This window comes from Halichoerus grypus, chromosome 4, assembly GCF_964656455.1.
Source record: "Halichoerus grypus chromosome 4, mHalGry1.hap1.1, whole genome shotgun sequence".
Classification (NCBI taxonomy): Eukaryota; Metazoa; Chordata; class Mammalia; order Carnivora; family Phocidae; genus Halichoerus; species Halichoerus grypus.
Genome location: NC_135715.1, coordinates 70,061,450 through 70,082,957, shown reverse-complemented (window position 1 = coordinate 70,082,957; position 21,508 = coordinate 70,061,450). Strand labels below are relative to the sequence as shown.

General features: G+C 41.7%; 1 long non-coding RNA gene across 1 annotated transcript; it reads left to right on the top strand.

The window, feature by feature from the left end:
* The first annotated feature begins 1,441 nt into the window (after positions 1-1,441).
* LOC144381483 (uncharacterized) lies at positions 1,442-16,368 on the top strand. The gene is made up of 3 exons (XR_013446733.1): positions 1,442-1,659; positions 14,630-14,695; positions 16,012-16,368. It is a non-coding gene; the product is annotated as an uncharacterized LOC144381483 (long non-coding RNA).
* The last annotated feature ends 5,140 nt before the right edge of the window (positions 16,369-21,508 follow it).

Sequence of the window (21,508 nt, the reverse complement as noted above, 5' to 3'; positions counted from 1 at the left end):
GGTCCAAGATGATTTTGAATTCATTCAGTGGCCATAACTTTTGTTGGGTAAGTGAAATGGTCCTTCAGTGGGATGGAATCATCTTTCATACTATTGAGATCATTCCCACAGTGAGCTTTTTAATATTACCTTCTGGGTTCAGGTCTTGCCGAAAAAGCCCTACAGGGAAATTTTAATAAAATCTTCAGGTAGAGTGTTTTCCCATTCTAGAGCTGGGTTTCCAATTTTGTTCCTTGATAAAAGCAAATAAAAAGTAATTATGGGATCATTCAAGACAGAATTTGAAAGGTACTTCAATTTTATAAAATGATGGATCTCTCAATGGCTTTGGTGTCAGTCTGAGTTTTATGGTAAAGGCCACCACCTTGGAACCTTGGAGGCAGGTCATAGTGATTTCAGAGAATGATCCTATTGGGGAAATAGCCAATTCCATCCTTTATTATCTTTTTCAAACCTCATGAGATGATGCAAGAACACCAGAGCTTAACTTGGCTTTACCCACTGGTCACAGGTTATTCATTCATTCTAAGCCAAAAGTTGAGAGATTTTCAATAATGAAAGCCAAATTGTTGAGATAGTAGCTCAGAGACTGGAGGTGAGAGGAGGCATCCTCTGGTGGTCTGTTTATTGAGCTAAGGACAGGTGACTAAAAGATGGCCCATTTCCCTAACACCAAGAACCTCTAGCCATAGCTTCAGAAAATGTACCCCCAAAAAAGAGATCCCAGATCACATCTCCCTAGACCTGCCTCCTCCTGGTTCAGCCTGGGGTGAGACAGAATGGGGTGGGTTGGAGGGGGGGTGACACAGAGGATGTGCACACGATGCCTGACAGGAAAGAGAGAACCTTTGGAATATGATGTAGCAAAATATTTTCAGTCTCCCTTTGCCCATTTCTGTCCAGGTCATGATAAGTCTGTGCCTATCTTCTCCTTTCCTCCTACTACCTCACCACCTTTTCCTTCCTTCCAGCCCCGTCCAGCCAATTTTCCTTCAAAACTGGGCACTGAGGAGTCAGTTGAATTGGAATAGAAGCTAGGAAAAAGGAGGGTTGGAATATCCTAAGAGTTACTTGGAGGCTCAGCTATCTCATTGGCCTCTCATAAAGACAGAAATTATGGGTTTCCAGAAATTGCATCTTATGGGCATTATCATTAGTATTATGTGTTTTTAAATTTATTTTCTTTTTGTTTTGATGAGATCGAACATCAAATGACCCTAGAAGAGCTACAAAACTTAAGTGCACTCTTTCAGGTAGGAATTGACCAGGTGAGCTGTCTAAATATTCATCTGGGTAATTCGATTCTCTCCTTGATGGTTGATTTTTCAGTGAAAAATATAATCCTTTTAATTCCTATAAAATAGCAGTGAGGAATAAATTCGCCTTAATTGTCATCTTTTAATGGAATTAGAAACAAGTTGTGAATGCATCAGAGAAATGAACAAAAGGGATACCATGTTAGAAGTTGACAGGGTTTAGGTAAGTCTAATTAGACATTCGATCTTTTGGGCTCTTGCTCCTAGACTAAACAAAATGCAGCTATGTTAATCATTAATTATTCTTTTTCCCTCCTAAGAGTATGAAAAAAAAGGAAGACAGCTGCTGGACGTGGAAACTTTCAAATGCATAATGAAACAGAGTATGAGGTCACAGAATAAAGTAAATGGATTTTATAAATGTTGGATCATTGAAACCACAGTTAAAACTTTACCTGTATGAACCAATTAGGCTTGATGTTCTATCTGTAAGATCAGTCTCAGCTCTAAATTGTGATTTCTGCTAGTATCTACCTGATTCACAGAACAGTTTATTTGGGAAAATATTTTTAAATTATTGAGAAGATGCTAGACCAGCAAGAGATTTAAAGACTTTTATTGAAAAGGAGAGAAAAGCTCTTGTTCCATCAATAATTATTTCTGTAGACAGTCCCCGATTTATGATGGTTTGACTTTAAGATGGAGTGAAAGCCATGCATAGTTAGTGGAAACCATACTTTGAATTTTTATCTTTCCTCCAGAGCTAGTGATATGCAGTCTGATCCTTTCTTTTTTTTTTTTCTTTTTTTTTTTTTTTTTATTGTTATGTTAATCCCCATACATTACATCATTAGTTTTAGATATAGTGTTCCATGATTCATTGTTTGTGCATAACACCCAGTGCTCCATGCAGAACGTGCCCTCCTCAATACCCATCACCAGGCTAACCCATCCTCCCAACCCCCTCCCCTCTAGAACCCTCAGTTTGTTTTCAGAGTCCATCGTCTCTCATGGTTCTTCTCCCCCTCCGATTTCCCCCCCTTCATTCTTCCCCTCCTGCTACATTCTTCTTCTTCTTTTTTTCTTTCTTAACATATATTGCATTATTTGTTTCAGAGGTACAGATCTGAGATTCAACAGTCTTGCACAGTTCACAGCGCTTACCAGAACACATACCCTCCCCAGTGTCCATCACCCAGTCACCCCATCCCTCCCACCCCACCCCCCACTCCAGCAACCCTCAGTTTGTTTCCTGAGATTAAGAATTCCTCATATCAGTGAGGTCATATGATACATGTCTTTCTCTGTTTGACTTATTTCGCTCAGCATAATACCCTCCAGTTCCATCCACGTCGTTGCAAATGGCAAGATCTTATTCCTTTTGATGGCTGCATAATATTCCATTGTATATATATACCACATCTTCTTTATCCATTCATCTGTTGATGGACATCTTGGCTCTTTCCACAGTTTGGCTATTGTGGACATTGCTGCTATAAACATCGGGGTGCACGTAGCCTTTCGGGTCCCTACTTTTGTATCTTTGGGGTAAATACCCAGTAGTGCAATTGCTGGATCATATGGTAGCTCTATTTTCAACTTTTTGAGGAACCTCCATACTGTTTTCCAGAGTGGCTGCACCAGCTTGCATTCCCACCAACAGTGGAGGAGGGTTCCCCTTTCTCCGCATCCCCGCCAACATCTGTCATTTCCTGACTTGTTAATTTTAGCCATTCTGACTGGTGTGAGGTGGTATCTCATTGAGGTTTTGATTTGGATTTCCCTGATGCCGAGCGATATTGAACACTTTTTCATGTGTCTGTTGGCCATTTGGATGTCTTCTTTGGAAAAATGCCTGTTCATGTCTTCTGCCCATTTCTTGATTGGATTCTGTGTTCTTTGGGTGTTGAGTTTGATGAGTTCTTTATAGATTTTGGATACTAGCCCTTTATCTGATATGTCATTTGCAAATATCTTCTCCCATTCTGTCAGTTGTCTTTTGGTTTTGTTGACTGTTTCCTTTGCTTTGCAAAAGCTTTTTATCTTGATGAAGTCCCAATAGTTCATTTTTGCCCTTGCTTCCCTTGCCTTTGGCGATGTTTCTAGGAAGAAGTTGCTGCGGCTGAGGTCGAAGAGGTTGCTGCCTGTGTTCTCCTTTAGGATTTTGATGGACTCCTGTCTCACATTGAGGTCTTTCAACCATTTGGAGTCTATTTTTGTGTGTGGTGTAAGGAAATGGTCCAGTTTCATTCTTCTGCATGTGGCTGTCCAATTTTCCCAACACCATTTGTTGAAGAGACTGTCTTTTTTCCATTGGACATTCTTTCCTGCTTTGTCAAAGATGAGTTGACCATAGAGTTGAGGGTCCATTTCTGGGCTCTCTATTCTGTTCCATTGATCTATGTGTCTGTTTTTGTGCCAGTACCATACTGTCTTGATGATGACAGCTTTGTAGTAGAGCTGGAAGTCTGGAATTGTGATGCCGCCAGCTTTGCTTTTCTTTTTCAACATTCCTCTGGCTATGCGGGGTCTTTTCTGGTTCCATACAAATTTTAGGATTATTTGTTCCATTTCTTTGAAGAAAGTGGATGGTATTTTGATGGGGATTGCATTGAATGTGTAGATTGCTCTAGGTAGGATTGACATCTTCACAATATTTGTTCTTCCAATCCATGAGCATGGAACGTTTTTCCATTTCTTTGTGTCTTCCTCAATTTCTTTCATGAGTATTTTATAGTTTTCTGAGTACAGATCCTTTGCCTCTTTGGTTAGATTTATTCCTAGGTATCTTATGGTTTTGGGTGCAATTGTAAATGGGATCGACTCCTTAATTTCTCTTTCTTCTGACTTGTTGTTGGTGTATAGGAATGCCACTGACTTCTGTGCATTGATTTTATATCCTGCCACTTGACTGAATTCCTGTATGAGTTCTAGCAGTTTTGGGGTGGAGTCTTTGGGATTTTCCACATAAAGTATCATATCATCTGCAAAGAGTGAGAGTTTGACTTCTTCTTTGCCAATTTGGATGCCTTTGATTTCTTTTTGTTGTCTGATTGCTGTGGCTAGGACTTCCAATACTATGTTGAATAGCAGTGGTGAGAGTGGACATCCCTGCCGCGTTCCTGACCTTAGGGGGAAAGCTCTCAGTTTTTCCCCATTGAGAATGATATTCGCTGTAGGTTTTTCATAGATGGCTTTTATGATATTGAGGTATGTACCCTCTATCCCTACACTCTGAAGAGTTTTGATCAAGAAAGGATGCTGTACTTTGTCAAATGCTTTTTCTGCATCTATTGAGAGGATCATGTGATTCTTGTTTTTTCTTTTGTTAATGTATTGTATCACGTTGATTGATTTGCGGATGTTGAACCAACCTTGCAGCCCAGGGATAAATCCCACTTGGTCGTGGTGAATAATCCTTTTAATGTACTGTTGGATCCTATTGGCTAGTATTTTGGTGAGAATTTTTGCATCCATGTTCATCAGGGATATTGGTCTGTAATTCTCCTTTTTGATGGGGTCTTTGTCTGGTTTTGGGATCAAGGTAATGCTGGCCTCATAAAATGAGTTTGGAAGTTTTCCTTCCATTTCTATTTTTTGGAACAGTTTCAGAAGGATAGGTATTAATTCTTCTTGAAATGTTTGGTAGAATTCCCCTGGGAAGCCATCTGGCCCTGGGCTTTTGTGTTTTGGGAGATTTTTGATGACTGCTTCTATTTCCTTAGTGGTTATAGGTCTGTTCAGGTGTTCTATTTCTTCCTGGTTCAGTTTTGGTAGTTGATACATCTCTAGGAATGCATCCATTACTTCCAGGTTATCTAATTTGTTGGCATAGAGTTGCTCATAATATGTTCTTATAATTGTTTGTATTTCTTTGGTGTTGGTTGTGATTTCTCCTCTTTCATTCATGATTTTGTTGATTTGGGTCATTTCTCTTTTCTTTTTGATAAGTCTGGCCAGGGGCTTATCAATCTTGTTAATTCTTTCAAAGAACCAGCTCCTAGTTTCGTTGATCTGTTCTACTGTTCTTTTGGTTTCTATTTCATTGATTTCTGCTCTGATCTTTATTATTTCTCTTCTCCTGCTGGGTTTAGGCTTTATTTGCTGTTCTTTCTCCAGCTCCTTTAGGTGTAGGGTTAGGTTGTGTACTTGAGACCTTTCTTGTTTCTTGAGAAAGGCTTGTATTGCTATATACTTTCCTCTTAGGACTGCCTTTGCTGTATCCCAAAGATTTTGAATAGTTGTGTTTTCATTTTCATTGGTTTCCATGAATTTTTTTAATTCTTCTTTAATTTCCTGGTTGACCCATTCATTCTTCAGTAGGATGCTCTTTAGCCTCCATGTATTTGAGTTCTTTCCGACTTTCCTCTTGTGATTGAGTTCTAGTTTCAAAGCATTGTGGTCTGAAAATAGGCAGGGGATGATCCCAATCTTCTGGTACCGGTTGAGACCTGATTTATGACCTAGGATGTGATCTATTCTGGAGAATGTTCCATGGGCACTAGAGAAGAATGTGTATTCCGTTGCTTTGGGATGGAATGTTCTGAATATGTCTGTGAAGTCCATTTGGTCCAGTGTGTCATTTAAAGTCTTTATTTCCTTGTTGATCTTTTGCTTAGACGATCTGTCCATTTCAGTGAGGGGGGTGTTAAAGTCCCCCACTATTATTGTATTGTTGTCGATGTGTTTCTTTGCTTTTGTTATTAATTGCCTTATATAATTGGCTGCTCCCATGTTAGGGGCATAGATATTTACAATTGTTAGATCTTCTTGTTGGATAGACCCTTTAAGTAGGATATAGTGTCCTTCCTCATCTCTTATTACAGTCTTTGGTTTAAAATCTAATTTGTCTGATATAAGGATTGCCACCCCAGCTTTCTTTTGGTGTCCATTAGCATGGTAAATAGTTTTCCACCCCCTCACTTTCAATCTGGGGGTGTCTTTGGGTCTAAAATGAGTCTCTTGCAGACAGCATATCGATGGGTCTTGTTTTTTAATCCAATCTGATAGCCTGTGTCTTTTGATTGGGGCATTTAGCCCATTTACATTCAGGGTAACTATTGAAAGATAGGAGTTCAGTGCCATTGTATTGCCTGTAAAGTGACTGTTACTGTATATTGTTTGTGTTCCTTTCTGGTCTATGTTGCTTTTAGGCTCTCTCTTTGCTTAGAGGACCCCTTTCAAGATCTCTTGTAGGGCTGGTTTCGTGTTTGCAAATTCCTTTAGTTTTTGTTTGTCCTGGAAGCTTTTTATCTCTCCTTCAATTTTCAATGACAGCCTAGCTGGATATAGTATTCTTGGCTGCATATTTTTCTCATTTAGTGCTCTGAATATGTCCTGCCAGTCCTTTCTGGCCTGCCAGGTCTCTGTGGATAAGTCTGTTGCCAATCTAATGTTTCTACCATTGTAGGTTACATATCTCTTCTCCCGAGCTGCTTTCAGGATTTTCTCTTTGTCTCTGAGACTCGTAAGTTTTACTATTAGATGTCGGGGTGTTGACCTATTTTTATTGATTTTGAGAGGGGTTCTCTGTGCCTCCTGGATTTTGATGCCTGTTTCCTTCCCCAAATTAGGGAAGTTCTCTGCTATAATTTGCTCCATTATACCTTCTGCACCTCTCTCTCTTTCTTCTTCTTCTGGGATCCCAATTATTCTAATGTTGTTTCGTCTTATGGTATCGTTTATCTCTCGAATTCTGCCCTCGTGATCCAGTAGTTGTTTATCTCTCTTTTTCTCAGCTTCTTTATTTTCCATCATTTGGTCTTCTATCTCACTGATTCTTTCTTCTGCCTCATTTATCCTAGCAGTTAGTGCCCCCATATTTGATTGCACCTCATTAATAGCCTTTTTGATTTCTACTTGGTTCGATTTTAGTTCTTTTACTTCTCCAGAAAGGGTTTCTCTAATAACTTCCATGTTTTTTTCAAGCCCAGCTAGTATCTTTAAAGTGATGATTCTGAACTCTAGATCTGACATCGTACTAATGTCCGTATTGAGTAGGTCCCTGGCAGTCGGTACTACCTCTTGTTCTTTTTGTTGAGGTGATTTTTTCCGTCTTGTCATTTTGTGCAGAGGAGAATAGATTAATGAGAGAACAAAATGCTAGCAGGGTAACAACGTCCCCAGAAAATATACTCTAAACAAATCAGAAAAGACCTGAAGCAGTGGGAAAAGAAAGGGAAAGAGAGAAAAAAGAAAAGGAAAGAAAAAAAGAAAAAAGAAAAAGATAAAGATAAAAACAAACAAAAGCAGAACAAAACAAAACAAAACAAAAACAGAATGTGATCAAATATGATCAGGCTGGATTATAGATCAGTGCCACACACTAGATTTTGGGTGTATTTTGGTCTGTTAAAAGAAAGTCCCTCCCAAAATTTTAAAGAAAGAAAAACTTATATATGTACAAAAATAAGGGTTGATATGATGAAGGGATGGAATATGACTGTAAAGATGGAAGTTATAAAAAATTTTTAAAAAGGATTTGATAAGTTGTTTGAAAAAAGAAAGAAGAGGATTAAAAAAAAAAAAGAAAGAAAAAAGGGAGAGAATGTGATCAGGCAGGGGAGTAGAAAAAAACCATACACTAGAGATTTAGAGTATATTTTGATCTGTTAGAAGAAACTATCTCAAGATTTTAAAGAGAGAACAACTTATATATATATGCCAAAAATACGGGTAACTACTATGAAGGGATAGAATATGACTTTAAAAATGAAAAATAAAAATGTTTTTTTTTAAAAAAGGGATTGATAAGATGTTGGTTGAAAAAGGGAAAAAGAAAAATTCAAAAAAAAAAAGAAAAAAGGAAAAAAGAAAAAAAGACAGTTAAAAAAAATAATTAACTTTGAAAGACTAAAGAATCATGGTAAAAAAGCCATGAATTCTATGTGCAGTGTTCCCCTAGCGCTGGAGTTCTGCCGTTCTCATTGATCGGTAAACTTGGTCTTGGCTGGCTGTTCTCGCTGATCTTCTGGGGGAGGGGCCTGTTGCCGTGGTTCCCAAATGTCTTTGCCGGAGGCAAAATTGCCCCGCCCTTGCCGGTCCGGGCTAAGTAATCTGCTCGGGTTTGCTCTCCGGAGCTTTTGTTCCCTGCAAGCTCTCCGTACAGCTTTGGAGGCGGAGAGTGAAAATGGTGGCCTCCCAGTCTCCGCCCCGGCGGAGCCGAGAACTCGGGGTCCCGCTCCTCAGCGAGCCCCCAGAGAAAAGCCGTCAGTCACTCCCGTCTCCCCGGTCTCCCGCCGCACTCCGCGCTCACCCGGCCTGTGACCGCGCCTTTCTATCTGGCACCCGACCCCGGGTGGAGTCTCCAAGCCCAGCAGATCCCCGCGGTGCGCTCCCGCACCTCTCCTCCCGGGGGAAGAAGGTGAGTCTCCCCGGATCTGCCGCTTGTTGGGTCCCTGCTGGAGGAGCAGTGGCCCGACTGTGCCACGGATCACGGTTTATAGCAACCCCGAGCTGAGAGCCCGCGCCTGGGCTCCGTCTCTGCAGCCGGCTTCCCTGTTCCGATACCTGGGAGCTCTGCCGCACTCAGGCACCCCCGGTCTTTCTGTGACCCCGAGGGTCCTGAGACCACACTGTCCCGCGAGGGTTCCACCCCCCACTTCGCCACCAGAGTGCCGTTCCTCAGCGGAGCAGACTTCTAAAAGTTCCGACTTTGTGCTCCGTGGCTCTATCACTTGCCAGAAGCGGCCGTCGGAGGCCCCTCCCCCGCCGTCTATCCTCCCGAATATCGCCTCGGATTCACTTCTCCGCACGTCCTACCTTCCAGAAAGTGGTCGCTTTTCTGTTCAGAGAGTTGTTGCTCTTCTTTTCTTTGATCTCCTGTTGAGTTTGTAGGTGTTCAGAATGGTTTGATCCCTATCCAGCTGAATTCTTGAGAGGAGACGAAATCCAGGTCTCCTACTCCTCCGCCATCTTGCTCCGCCTCGTGTGTTCCAGTCTGATCCTTTCTCATGAAGCTAGACAGCAGCCACAGCACCCAGTCAGCCATGTGCTCACGAGGGTCAACAGCTGACAATACACTGAGAACCATTCTGTACCCAGGCAACCATTCTGTTTGTCATTTTCAGTATAGTATTCAACTTGTCACTATAAAATAGACTCTGTTAGAAAATTTGGCCCAACTGGAGACTAATGTAAATGTTCTGATCGTGTTTAAGGTGGCCTAGGCTAAGCTATGATGTTTGGTAGGTTAGGTGTATTAAATGCATTTTCCACTTATGTTATTTTCAACTTACGATGGGATTATCAGGATGTATTGCATCAAAAGTTGAGGAAGATCTGCATATTTGTTGTTTCCAAAGAGCATGGACCTCCCTTCCACACCCAATCTGCTGGCATGAAATAGTTTAAACATTCCCTCTGCCATATTGGTTAGCCCAGTTGTTAGCTCAGAATATGAAATCTTAATGAATGGCCATTTGGGCTCCTATAACAAAATACCACAAACTGGGTGGCTTACAAATAGCAAATATTTATTCCTCACAGTTCTAGGGACTAGAAGTTTGAGATCAGGGTCAGGTGAGGGCTCTCTTCCAGGTTGTAGACGTCTCCTTGCATCCTCATGTAGCAGAAGGGACTTGGGAGCTCTGAGGGATCTCTTTCCCAAGAACACAGATATCATTCACAAAGCCTCCATCCTCATGACCTAACCACCTCCCAAAGGCCCCACCTCCTAATACTATCACATCAGGCATTAAGACTTCAACCTATGAATTGGGGTGTGGGGGACAAAAACATTCAGTCCATAGCAATAAATAAGGTTATATTCCTCAGATAAAATATGTATTATAAAAGGAGAAGCTCTTTAAGCACTACGTGCTAAGGTTTCCTGATTGCATCTTAAATTATATATAAAAACAAACTCAAGGTAAAGCTCTTTGATCTTGTCCCTGGGATTTGAACAAAAACATGCCCCTTCTAAGTGCAAAGCCCACAGTTTTAATGACTACAGTACAAGTTTAGGTGTGTTTAAAATTTCTTCTACAATGAGAAGTGATCATTAAATGGAACCTATTTTTAAACAGTCTCCCCTCTATTTGTGCAATACTATACAAAGAACTTCTGTTGGGGGAAGAGAGAGGAGTGTCTTAAATGGATAAATCCTTGGGTGTTTTGCCAACATTCTAGATCTTTTTAACCAAAGCACTCTAATTATTTATATTTTTAGAATGCCTGCCCACCTAGTCAGCCACTCATTCCCTTATCCTCTCATTCATTCATTCATTCATTCAACAAATCTTTACTGGGGCAATATTCACTTAGTAAATATTTACTAAGGGGCTTTATTTTAGCCCCTGTGGCACACAGTCAGTCAAGATAGGGCCTAGAGCCACTCTAGAATTAAGCGTGGGTGCCATGGGGGCATGTCAACCACACCAGTGAGTCAGGCCTGAAGGAGATAAATCTTGGGCTGAGTTTTGAGGAATGAAGGGAATTGCTCCATAAAGGAGGGACAGACAGGCAAGGCCTTCAAGAAGAGGCAACAGCATTCCCAGAGGCACAAAGGCAAGGGCCAGCATGATGCCTGTTACGTACATCTAGGGGAATGTGTGCAAAGGAATGTGGGACAAAGATCAGATTATTTGGGACCATTTGTACTAAGCTTAATTTTATACAGTATATCACTGAGGATCCATGAAACCATGTCTTTCTTTGCTTATTTATCAAATAATTAATTGATTTTTGACTATGTGACCACACTGTCTAAGGGTCTTTTCTTTTTTTTTTTTAAAGATTTTATTTATTTTTCAACAGAGAGAGAGAGATAGCGAGAGAGGGAACACAAGCAGGGGGAGTGGGAGAGGGAGAAGCAGGCTTCCTGCTGAGCAGGGAGCCCGATGTGGGGCTTGATCCCAGGACCCTGGGATCATGACCTGAGCTGAAGGCAGACGCTTAATGACTGAGCCACCCAGGAGCTCTTAGGGTCTTTTCATATTTCATTTCATTAGCCTCCAGAATATCATAATAACATCATTTGGAAGGCATTATTATTCTTATTTTGTAACTGGAAAGACAGAGGTTTAGAGAATCTGAATAACTTGCCTGAAGTCCCTACTAAGGAAAGCATTTGGGATTCAAACTCTGGTCTGCAACTAATGCACAATATGTCAGTTAAGATTATGTTCATCTACAGAGTGACAGAAAATGCTAAGCCACCAAGACTGAAGAAAGATAAAGATTTTCTCTCTCTCATGCAAAAAGTCAGATGGTCAAAGGGCTTCATGAAATCATCAGGAAGACTTATCCTGCTTTGCTTCTCTCCCACCTTCAGCATGTGGACTCCTCTTCATGGCTCAAGATGGCTGCTCAGACTCTAGCCAACATACTCTTATCCCAGGCAGCAGGAAGGGAGAGGGGGCAAAGAGAGCTCTACTCCTTCCCTTTAAGGACAATTCCCAGAAGCTGCCTGTGACATTTTTAACTTTTTTAGTCAGAAATTAATCATGTGTCATATTTAGCTGCAAAAGTTGGCAGGTAAATGTGGTCTTTTTTCTGAGGAGGCCTGTATCCAGTTAAAAGTTGTATGTTTTTTAGTAAGGAAGAATAGCTAAGAGGAACAACTAACAACCCCATGTCTTCTCCATTATTCTGGGGTTTCATATTCTAGTACTGGCTAAAAAACAGGAAGTATCTCCTTTGTTCTTTCTAGGAAATGTTGACTTAGTCACAATTCAATGCCAAAAAGGGGAGGGGGCACTAAAGAATAACATTTAGGAAGAGCACAATGTATAAGGTGAGCATTTTAGACAGAGGTGGCATCTATAGGAACAGGAGTCTTAGTCCCCAAGTCCACTAAGCCCTTGGTTTTGGCAGGGAGAAGAGAAGGTAATGCCCTATTTTCTTATTTCTGTACCTTTGCATGCACTGTTCCCTTTGCCTAGAATGCTCTCCTCCCCTTTTCTGGCTTAAGTAATGACTGTCTCTGAATTCTGATTCTTTTTTTTATATTCCCAGAATCTAGCACCATGTGTGGCACATGCAGGTGCCCAATAAATGTTGAATGAATGAATGATGTTAAGGCAGTGCAGGCATTGTGGACTCGAAGGGATCTATCCTAACTTTCCTAGAAGTCAATAGATGCTTCTCCTTTCAACTTGATAGTGGTCCGTAGTTACCTGTAGCATAGAACTAATCATTTTGCATTACACTGTTTGCTTGTTTGTGACCCCACTATACAGTGAATGCTGCGAGGGCAAGTAACATATCTTTCAGCTCTGAGGCCTCAACATCTGGCACAGGACTTGGCATACCATTGGTGCTCAACTTGTGTTTCTTCCATGACTGAATCATTGTGTGGGGGAAGTAGTTCAATGTTCCTCAGAATCCCACATAATCACGCTGAGAAAGCAGTACCTTGGGCAGAGCCTGTTTATGCATAGACACATGTCCCCCACCCCCAAAGAGAGACCATCTGATGGCACATGCCCTGCCTGAAGGCCAACTCTTGCCATGGCTTGTGACACTGCATGACCCTTGTCTGATGTACCTTGTCTGGAGCTCCAAGATGCCCAGGCCTACCCAAAGCTCACCCACGCTCTGCTTTGTGGTGACAAGGTGGTGTGAGTGGGCATCCTAAATCCAGGCAGTGATTGCTTTCATCCTGGGTTTTCCTGTTTCCATTTCATCTGTGGCCCTACACTCTTCTTGAGGTCATCTCTCTGGGTGTTTTGGTTTGTTTGGACATTCATTTCAAAAACATTTGTTAGATATTATGTGCATGGTATTGTCTAGTTGCCATGGTGAAGTCTGCACTGTCAGCCTGCCCCAGGAGTATGATATGTCTCCATCTGAGCATGACTTAGAGGGAAGTAGGGCTGAGCTGAAGTCCACAGCCAGGGCCTTTCCTTACAAACTCTACACTGACACTGAGTGTTGATTCACCAAGAGGCAAAGCCTTGGTGTCTTGAACATCAGGCCTCATCTTATTTTCTGCCTCTTACTGCTATTACTACACAATGGCAAACACTCATGGGACTTATAAGAGAAAAGCCAACATCTCACTCTCCCAAAGAGACATATAACCTTACTATTTCTGTTGAAGGTACCTTCTACATACATTCCTGAAATTACAGAATCTTGGAGTTTGAAAGGACCTTAGAGGTCACTTAGTATATAGCCCCTTCAATACTCAAATTTTCTTTTCTGCTAAGCCATGAGTCAGCATATGCTTGAATACCCTCAGCTAAAGAAAACATAATGCCATACAAGGCAACTCATTTCAAGGCTAGAGAGCTCTGACCTTAGAAACTTTTCTCCCCTTTATGAGCTGAAATTGGTTTTTATTGACATTCTACCCATTAGCTCAATTTCTATTCTTTTGAGCCACCATAACAAATTACCACAAACATAATATCTTAAAACAAATACATATTTATTATCTCACAGTTTTTAGAAGTTAGGAATCCAATCATGACTTAGCTAAGTTCTCTGCTTCAGGGTGTTTCATGAGGCTGCAACAAGGTGGTAACAATGGCTCGGGTCTTATCTGAAAGCTTGACTGGGGAAGGATCCACTTCCAAGCACATATGGTTGTTGCCACGATTCAGTTCCTTGCTGGCTGTTGGCCAGAGGCTGCCCTCAGTTCCTTGCCATGTGGGCCTCTCTGTAGGGCAGCTCACAACAGGGTAGCTGGTCTCATCAAACCACAGCCAACCAAGGAGAGAGTCTGTTAGTTAGGCCAAAGTTAGGATCTAATCAAGGAAATGGCATTACCCTCTACATTAGGTATTCTATTGGCTACAAGCAAGCTACTCAAGGAGAGGGGATTACATAGGCCATGAATACCAAGAAGTAGGGATTATTGGGTCCATTTTATAATCTGCTTACTACTACCACACAGAAGTAATCTACTCTCCCTCTCATGAAATAATCTTTCTAATACTCAAAAATAATTTTCATGACTTGCATGTCCTCTTCTTTTGGGATACACCTAAGGGCACACCCTTACCACCCAACTATTGTCCTCGGAACTTTTTGTTTTGCTGTTATCTAAAGTGGGGTCCCTAAACACAGTCCAGTCTTTTAGCTGGAATTGACCAGGGTGGAGTGGGATCTCCTGGGAGCACAGGGACTGAGAGACACAAAGCTCTTCATGCTAATTAGGGCTTCATTTCAAAAATATAAGTTCTACGATCCCCAGTCTCTCATGGGGGGAAGAGTTTTGGGGTCAGCACACTGACCTCCAACTAACAGTCCTATTAATGTTTTGGAGCAGGCATTCCAGAGATCTTTGAGTATTATGCATTTTAATATAAAATTCGTAAATTGGAAAAATTAAGATTTCCCCTCCTTCTGCATCCTCTCCCACAACAACTTGGTGAAGAGTTTACTCCTGTGCAGTCTATAAATAGATTTACTTTTTTCCTTTCCAGAATATTGAACAAATAGAACAAGTTTTCATGAAAATAGACTATGAATCAGTGGGCAGAATTCAATGGGTAAGTTGGGTTATGTTTTCTAAATCAAATTTTGAGATTTGTAAGGAAAACACATAAAATGTTAGTTCTGAGCCTGTTCCTTTCTGGAGTATGCTATGCCCCTCAGTGCTTTTGTCAACTTGAAACTGAACCAAAGGGATATGCATGTTCACAATTTTCAAATTTTGTAATGTCAGATTATACTTGGAATAGTTTAACTAGGGATTTCAGTAGCTAAGTCAAGTTCTAAGAAGGGTTTCCTAAAACTAGGGAATAAAGGATACATTCGTCACCTTACCCCAAAGCAAACATGAAACACCAGTGAGCAAGAAATTCTACGAGCAAAAAAACACCTGATGACAATCAGATCAGTTAACACATGTAAAGTATTTAGAACAAGGAGAGTCACAGAGTAAATTCTCAACAAATACCATCATCATCATCATTATTAATATTACCCAATTTGAGTAGTGTGATAATAAGGAGCTGAGACATCTGCTTTAAACATTCTCTGCCATTGTGTCTGTCAGTGCCCTTCTATTGTTCCAGGATGAATTAAGTTCTAAAATGACAACTTGAGCAGTAAGATACCTCTATTCGGACCTTGGGCCAATTCCCCAACCAAATCAAATGCAAGTGTTTACATTATCATCTGACTTGAATAGGAAGTCAGGATTCCAGAAAAGAGAAGGGAGGCTCTAATGAAGTGGGGCTTTGGGGGAAGTGGAGAGAAAAGAAATGTTCCCAGGCCCTACAGTATCCCCACCCCTTCCCTCTGACTGCAGACTTCTTTTCCCTAGTTGTACAGCTGAGATCCTAAATGAGGCATATACTGGTGGGTGGGAACTGTGAAGTCTGACCGATAAGGACTTCAGTCTCTGGTCAGCCACTGACTAGCTGTTTGATCTTAGGCAAGCTATTTAACCTTTCCAAATTTGTAAAAGGGAAGAACAATAGTCTCTATCTCATACAGTTATCATGAGAATTAAAAGGAAGGTCTATGTTGCATAGAACATGGTATACTGTCAATCACAACCACCACCACTATCATCCTCCTCCTCCTCCTCCTCATCATCATCATCACCGCCACCATCTTCTTTAGAGAGAGAGACAGTGGGGGTGGGGAAGGGAGCCCAAACTGGGTAACAGACTTCCAACCTCAACTGAACAGACACATCCCAGTTATTACCCTTGCGTTTTTGGCATGCTGATGAACTAGTGAGTACTAATAATTATGTCATGTCCAGGGAAGGAATTACCCATACTCTGAAGGTAAAGAGAAGTTTTGAAAGAAAGGAATATAGTAGATGTTTAATGAATTTTCCTTTATCCTCCAGGATGGCTTCTGCACGCATCTACAGCTAGAGTATTCAGAGCAAGCGGTTGCTTTGGCCCGACAGAAAGAGGTTTCCTTCCAGCTGCCTGCTGTGCTGCAGGGGCTGTCATATGGGGGTCCCGTGCTGCACATTCTCTCTATGCCTGATGACACCTTAATCATGATCAGAGAAGATGGAGTGATTTATTTCTGGTCCCTGCAGCTGAAGTTGAAAAGAAGAAAGAGAGTTTTTGTATGTGATTTTCATTTGATAAGGATGCTGAGTGCTCCGGTTTGATTTTATTTGCTATTTTAAACTGCTCTTCAAGTGGTATGATTACAGAAATTGTGTCCTTGAATGTAACATATTCATGTTGGCTTTTGCTAGTCTATAGAATGCAAATAAAATATGATCTCTATATGTAGTACAAGATAATGCTTCATTTTGCTTCTAAAATCAGATGGAGTAATGAATTACACATGACTCCATCATGTAATTTATCATATGTCTTAATGAATCACAAACGGAAAAGAATTTCCCATTGTGTTTTTTCCTGTTAATGATTATTTCAGTTTAGGCAGCTATGCTAGGGTTTGTCTTCTTATTGAATCACAGAATCAGAAATTCAGAAGGCAAAAAGCATTTGGGAAGTAGACTTAGGATAGGAATAAAAATGCCTGACCTGTTCCAGAATATATCCTGTCTTTAAAGTCATTTCTTTTTTTATTATCTCATTCAACAATAGTTGAGCCCCTGACATAGCCTAGGCTCTCTGCTGGGTACTGGGGAAATAGAAACCCATCTCGGCCCTCTGGAAACTTATCATCTACACTAGAAGTTACAGCTATCCTAGACCCTTCAGGCTGCCAAATAAGCCCTCCTTAGAGCGAAGGAATAAAGGTGGCTCTTTGAATCTAGCAAGTTCTTTATACTTGAAGGACAGCATCAATTTTTAAAAAAACTCTAATCTTAAACATGTTTATTGTCAAACTGTCTTATCATTAAAAAGGCATATTCTTATTTATTTGCACTCTTCAGCACATTAGGACAAGTCCATGAGTCGGAAGCCCAGGTGGGTGACGGATGTCATCAGCATGCCACAGTACAACAAACTGATCGTAGGGGCTGGGTGAGTGCCTGCAGCTCCTCAATTGGAAGTAAACAGTCCTTGTGTTATGAAATTCATTTCCATGTGTCAGTTTACACAGACACATACACATCTGTGGTATTTAAAAGTCATGAAGCCCCTTTTAAAACATGCTAGAACTCATAATATCAGTCAAAGCTACTTTGCAAAGTTAGGGTCTTTTTGGCCCCTTGCAATGATGTCATTGCCTCCCACACCGACAGAGGCCCTCTCTTGGAATACTTCCAGAGTGCAAGTATGGGCCAATGGGGAAAAAATCAGTCTTGTGACCTTTTAGCACATTTTATTTCAGATTCAAAATAATATGCCTATTTTATTATCCACCAAAATTCAATCCAAAGTGCTTTGGACTGATTCAAAAAAAATCTACAGTAAAAAGATAATGCTTATAGCTGAAGAACCTCAGAAGAATGGATCTGAGGCTGGGAAGGAAGATCCTGAAGGTTTTGATCATGTCAACACAAGAAAAATGAACAGGTACCATCCTGGGTTGCTTGGTTAACCTCAGTAATGGGCCACAGCGAAGGGAGTGTGGCTTGGTGGGAAGGAAATTTGGAAAATTTCAAATCAAGGGTAAAGCAAAAAGTTCAACACAAGGGAGGGGATGTGGGGGTAGGGGTGTGAACTGTGATCCAGGGCTGGGAGACTGAGGAGTCAAACTGCTAAACACAGGGCTCTGGGGGCATGGCTAAAGGAAGGGGTGGAGCTTGAAGGGGATTCCCACAGCCCTGCCTACAGGGAATCCCCTGACTCCCCCCAAGCTGGGGGTCTCTCTTCTCCACCTGGTCTCCTCCAGAGGCCCCTGGTTCCTTAGTCTTCAACCACTTTAATGAACCAACAGTTAACCCAACCTCAGATAATCGAGGCTATTAGATACAATTAAGTTTAATGATAAATCTAATAATTAAAATATATTTGTTTATAGAGTAAGATGTATTAATATAATTAATATTAACTACTAAAAAGCAACAAGCCTGAGTGTATACATTCAGCCCAGTTTGGTTTAAAAGCCATGCCCAATAATTTAATTATCGTGTCTTTTGCACACATAGCAGTTCAGAGATTGCTCAGTAACCTACTAGAGACTCTCTGAGCTGACAAATCAGAAGATGAGGCAAGGCTTATGACACCTGGAGGCAGGAACCACTAGAGCTGCATGGCAGGTGAAAAGGAGGTGGAAAAAAGACATTTTACACTGAGGGAAAGGCAAGACTTTGGAATTTAGAGAGTGACCTCTGTTCATTCTATACCAACAGGTCAAGCAGTAAATTGTGTTTCTTATAGCCACAAACTTGCTCTTCTCTTAATCACCTCCAAGGTAGACAAGCTAACACAGGAGGGAAGGGGTCAAGAGTGCAAGTTGGAAAGGTGGGAAATTAGGGGAGCACTGAGTTAACCCCTTAGTTTCTAGAAAGAGGCCTCGGCCCTGCACTTTGTAGATCTAACCATCTTTAGTATCTGCAATAAACAACAGCTCACATTTGTGAGCCCTTAGCAAGTCCCAAGAAACTAATCACTTCCTCACACATCCTTTTGTTCAATCCTCGTAACTCTCCTGAAAGACGGGAGATCCCCATTTCACAGATGAGGGGACTAAGTGGTAAGCTGGGATCTGACGCCCCAACTACTGGCATCCAGAGCTCATATTGTTGAAAGCTGTGCCAGCCTCTTGATGGAGAAGGATAAGCCAGGGTGGTTTAGAACCAGGCAGAAGAGATGTCCCCAGATGGTGGGACAGGGGAGGGAGACCTCATGTTCTGCCAGAGGGGTTGCTCAGTAGGGTAGGTGTTTCACTGGCCAGGTGTCTCTGCTTTGTGGAATCCATGAAGTATAAAAACTGTTCTACAAAAGTGAAGTGGGAAATTTAAGTTTACTCCAACGGTGCTTGATCTTTGAACAGAAACCGTGAAATCCAGCTGTATGAACTCTCCACCCTGGAGCCTTACTGTCAGATTGGTGGCCTGGAAACTGTTGCTCTGAAACTGGACTACTGGTAAGAGCATCTCCTGGCCACTGGGACCTTCTCTCCTCTCCCCTTGGGCAGCTCCCTTCAATCCTGTTCAATCAGTAAATGTCAGGGCTTCCGTGCAGCCTGTCGTGACCACGTCTCACATCACAGTACTACCCAGAAAGGAGGGACCTTCCTGCATCAAATCAGGAAAGGGAAGCCCAGACAGGTGAAATGATTATTAGAGACATGTAATTATGAATTCATCTGTTCTAAATGTGACTGGATTAATTTTCTTAAAACTCGACTTTGACCATGTTACTCTGCTTCGTAATGGTTGCCAGTTCCCTCTCCAAAAATATCCACACCTTCAGAGAACATCTAACCCCCCCTACCTTTTCAGCTTCAGCCCCTCTGAGTCTTCAGGCCTCCCAAGCACCAGCAGAGCTAAGCAGAGACTCAACTTGGGCCAGGCATTGTCACCACTCTGGTGCTCCTGGTGCTGCCCCCTTCCCCAACCACCCATCCCACCATGTTTCTTGAGACCCTACAATGCACCCTCATTGTTGGATGTGGGACATATGCATGAATGAGACAAGATTCTTAGGGGTTATCACAGTCTCACAGAGTAGGTGGTTCCTGCTGAAATCCTACCATTCTTCGTGGCCCAAACCTCCCTGGATTCCCCTGAATCTCCTCCATATCCAAAAGCCAACATCTCCTAGAAGCCTCCCCAACCTTTGGCACTGGTGTCCTGCATGTCACGAGGCACAGTTCCTGAGTAACTCACAGGCAGCACCGGTGCCTTAGTCTTTGCTGTGTGTTCTCCGACACCTACACACTGACTGGCAGGTTCATAGCAGGCTCTCAAGAAATGTTTGTTGAATGAGCAAGTCAGAAAACTCTTACATGAGTTTTATTTTGCCTTTCCCTCCCTATTCTTCCTTTTTCTTCTCTCTCTGTGTGTGTGTGTGTGTGTGTGTGAAGGGAGTCCTTTGCTATGGGCTAGGGATTCAGGAATTGAACACACAGGACACCTAGTCTCAAGAGGAGTACAGTCTGGTGGATGTGAGTGTGTTAGTCTGCTTGCGCTACCATAACGAAATATTTTAGACTGTGTGGTTTAGACAACAGAACCTAATTTTCTTATAGTTCTAGAGGATGGAAGTCCAAGATCAAGGAGTGGGCCTGTTCTACTTCTGGTAAGGGCTTTCTTCCTGGCTCACAGATAGTCACCTTCTCACTGTGTCCTCACATGACCTTCCCATGATATGTGTACATGGAGAGAGAGAGAAAGAGTGAGAGTACTGTCTGGTGTCTCTTCTTATAAAAACACTAATCCTATCATAAGAATTTTACTTTCACAACTTCATCTACCCTAATTACCTCCCAAAGGCCCCGTCCCCAAATACCATCACACTGGGAATTAGGGCTTCAACATATGAATTCTGGGGGACACAAACATGCAGTCCACAACAGTGAATATTTACTGACATGGGTCGTGCTCTCTAATCATGTTATCTGTTTCTTGCTGAGGTGTTCATCTGGGATGGAGTCAGTGGTATTGGCTACACACCAGTCCCATCAACTAATGGGGTTGTCTGTTGATGATGTCATTGTTTAAGAGCCCCCCCTCTGTTGAAGGGCTATCCCAGGAGAGTAGGGGTGAGGTTTCAGATACTTCTCCGCTCCTATGATGTGGAGACTAGTTTTCTCTTTCTTTCTTTCATCTTCTGATGTTTAGCTTCCAGACACACCCAACAGAAAACCATTGTGAAACAGCACTTGTAGACCATTATAACTCCCACAGACTGGGCCTGGGGGTGTATTGGAGGGAGATGACCCTGTGTCACCCTAAAACCTCACTTAAGAGCTGCTGGCTTGATTCCTTACTGATTTCTTGCTAAGCAACCATAACATAAACTTTGCATTTTATCTCTATTTCATCTCACTACCCCCTCACACCCAGACCTAATCACTTAGAGCAATATTAGAACCAACATGGTATTTATCATAATATCCTGGGAGAGTAGTGTTCTGGTAAGTACAATGAGAGCTAGTTACAGGGACTGAATGCTCCAGGGAGCATTAATCATGGTGTCTGAGTGCATTTGTGGGAGCACATTGTAAACTAATTGCCATGTATGGAGCTCACTCTATCATTACGTTTAATATACAATTTCACATACAATACAACTTGCGTTTTGTTGCTTTCACACTACTGTAGACACACTCTAAGGTATGCTTCAGCCTTAAAAATTTTAGATATAAAAGTAAAACAGGCAAGAGAAATATGTTTGATGAATGATAAATGCATCTGCCTAATAGAACCTTTGGATCATAGGAGACATTCAATAGCTAATTTTTGACTAAACAAATATGGAAAAAACAAGTAGTTTTTAATCCTAGCTTGACATACTGCT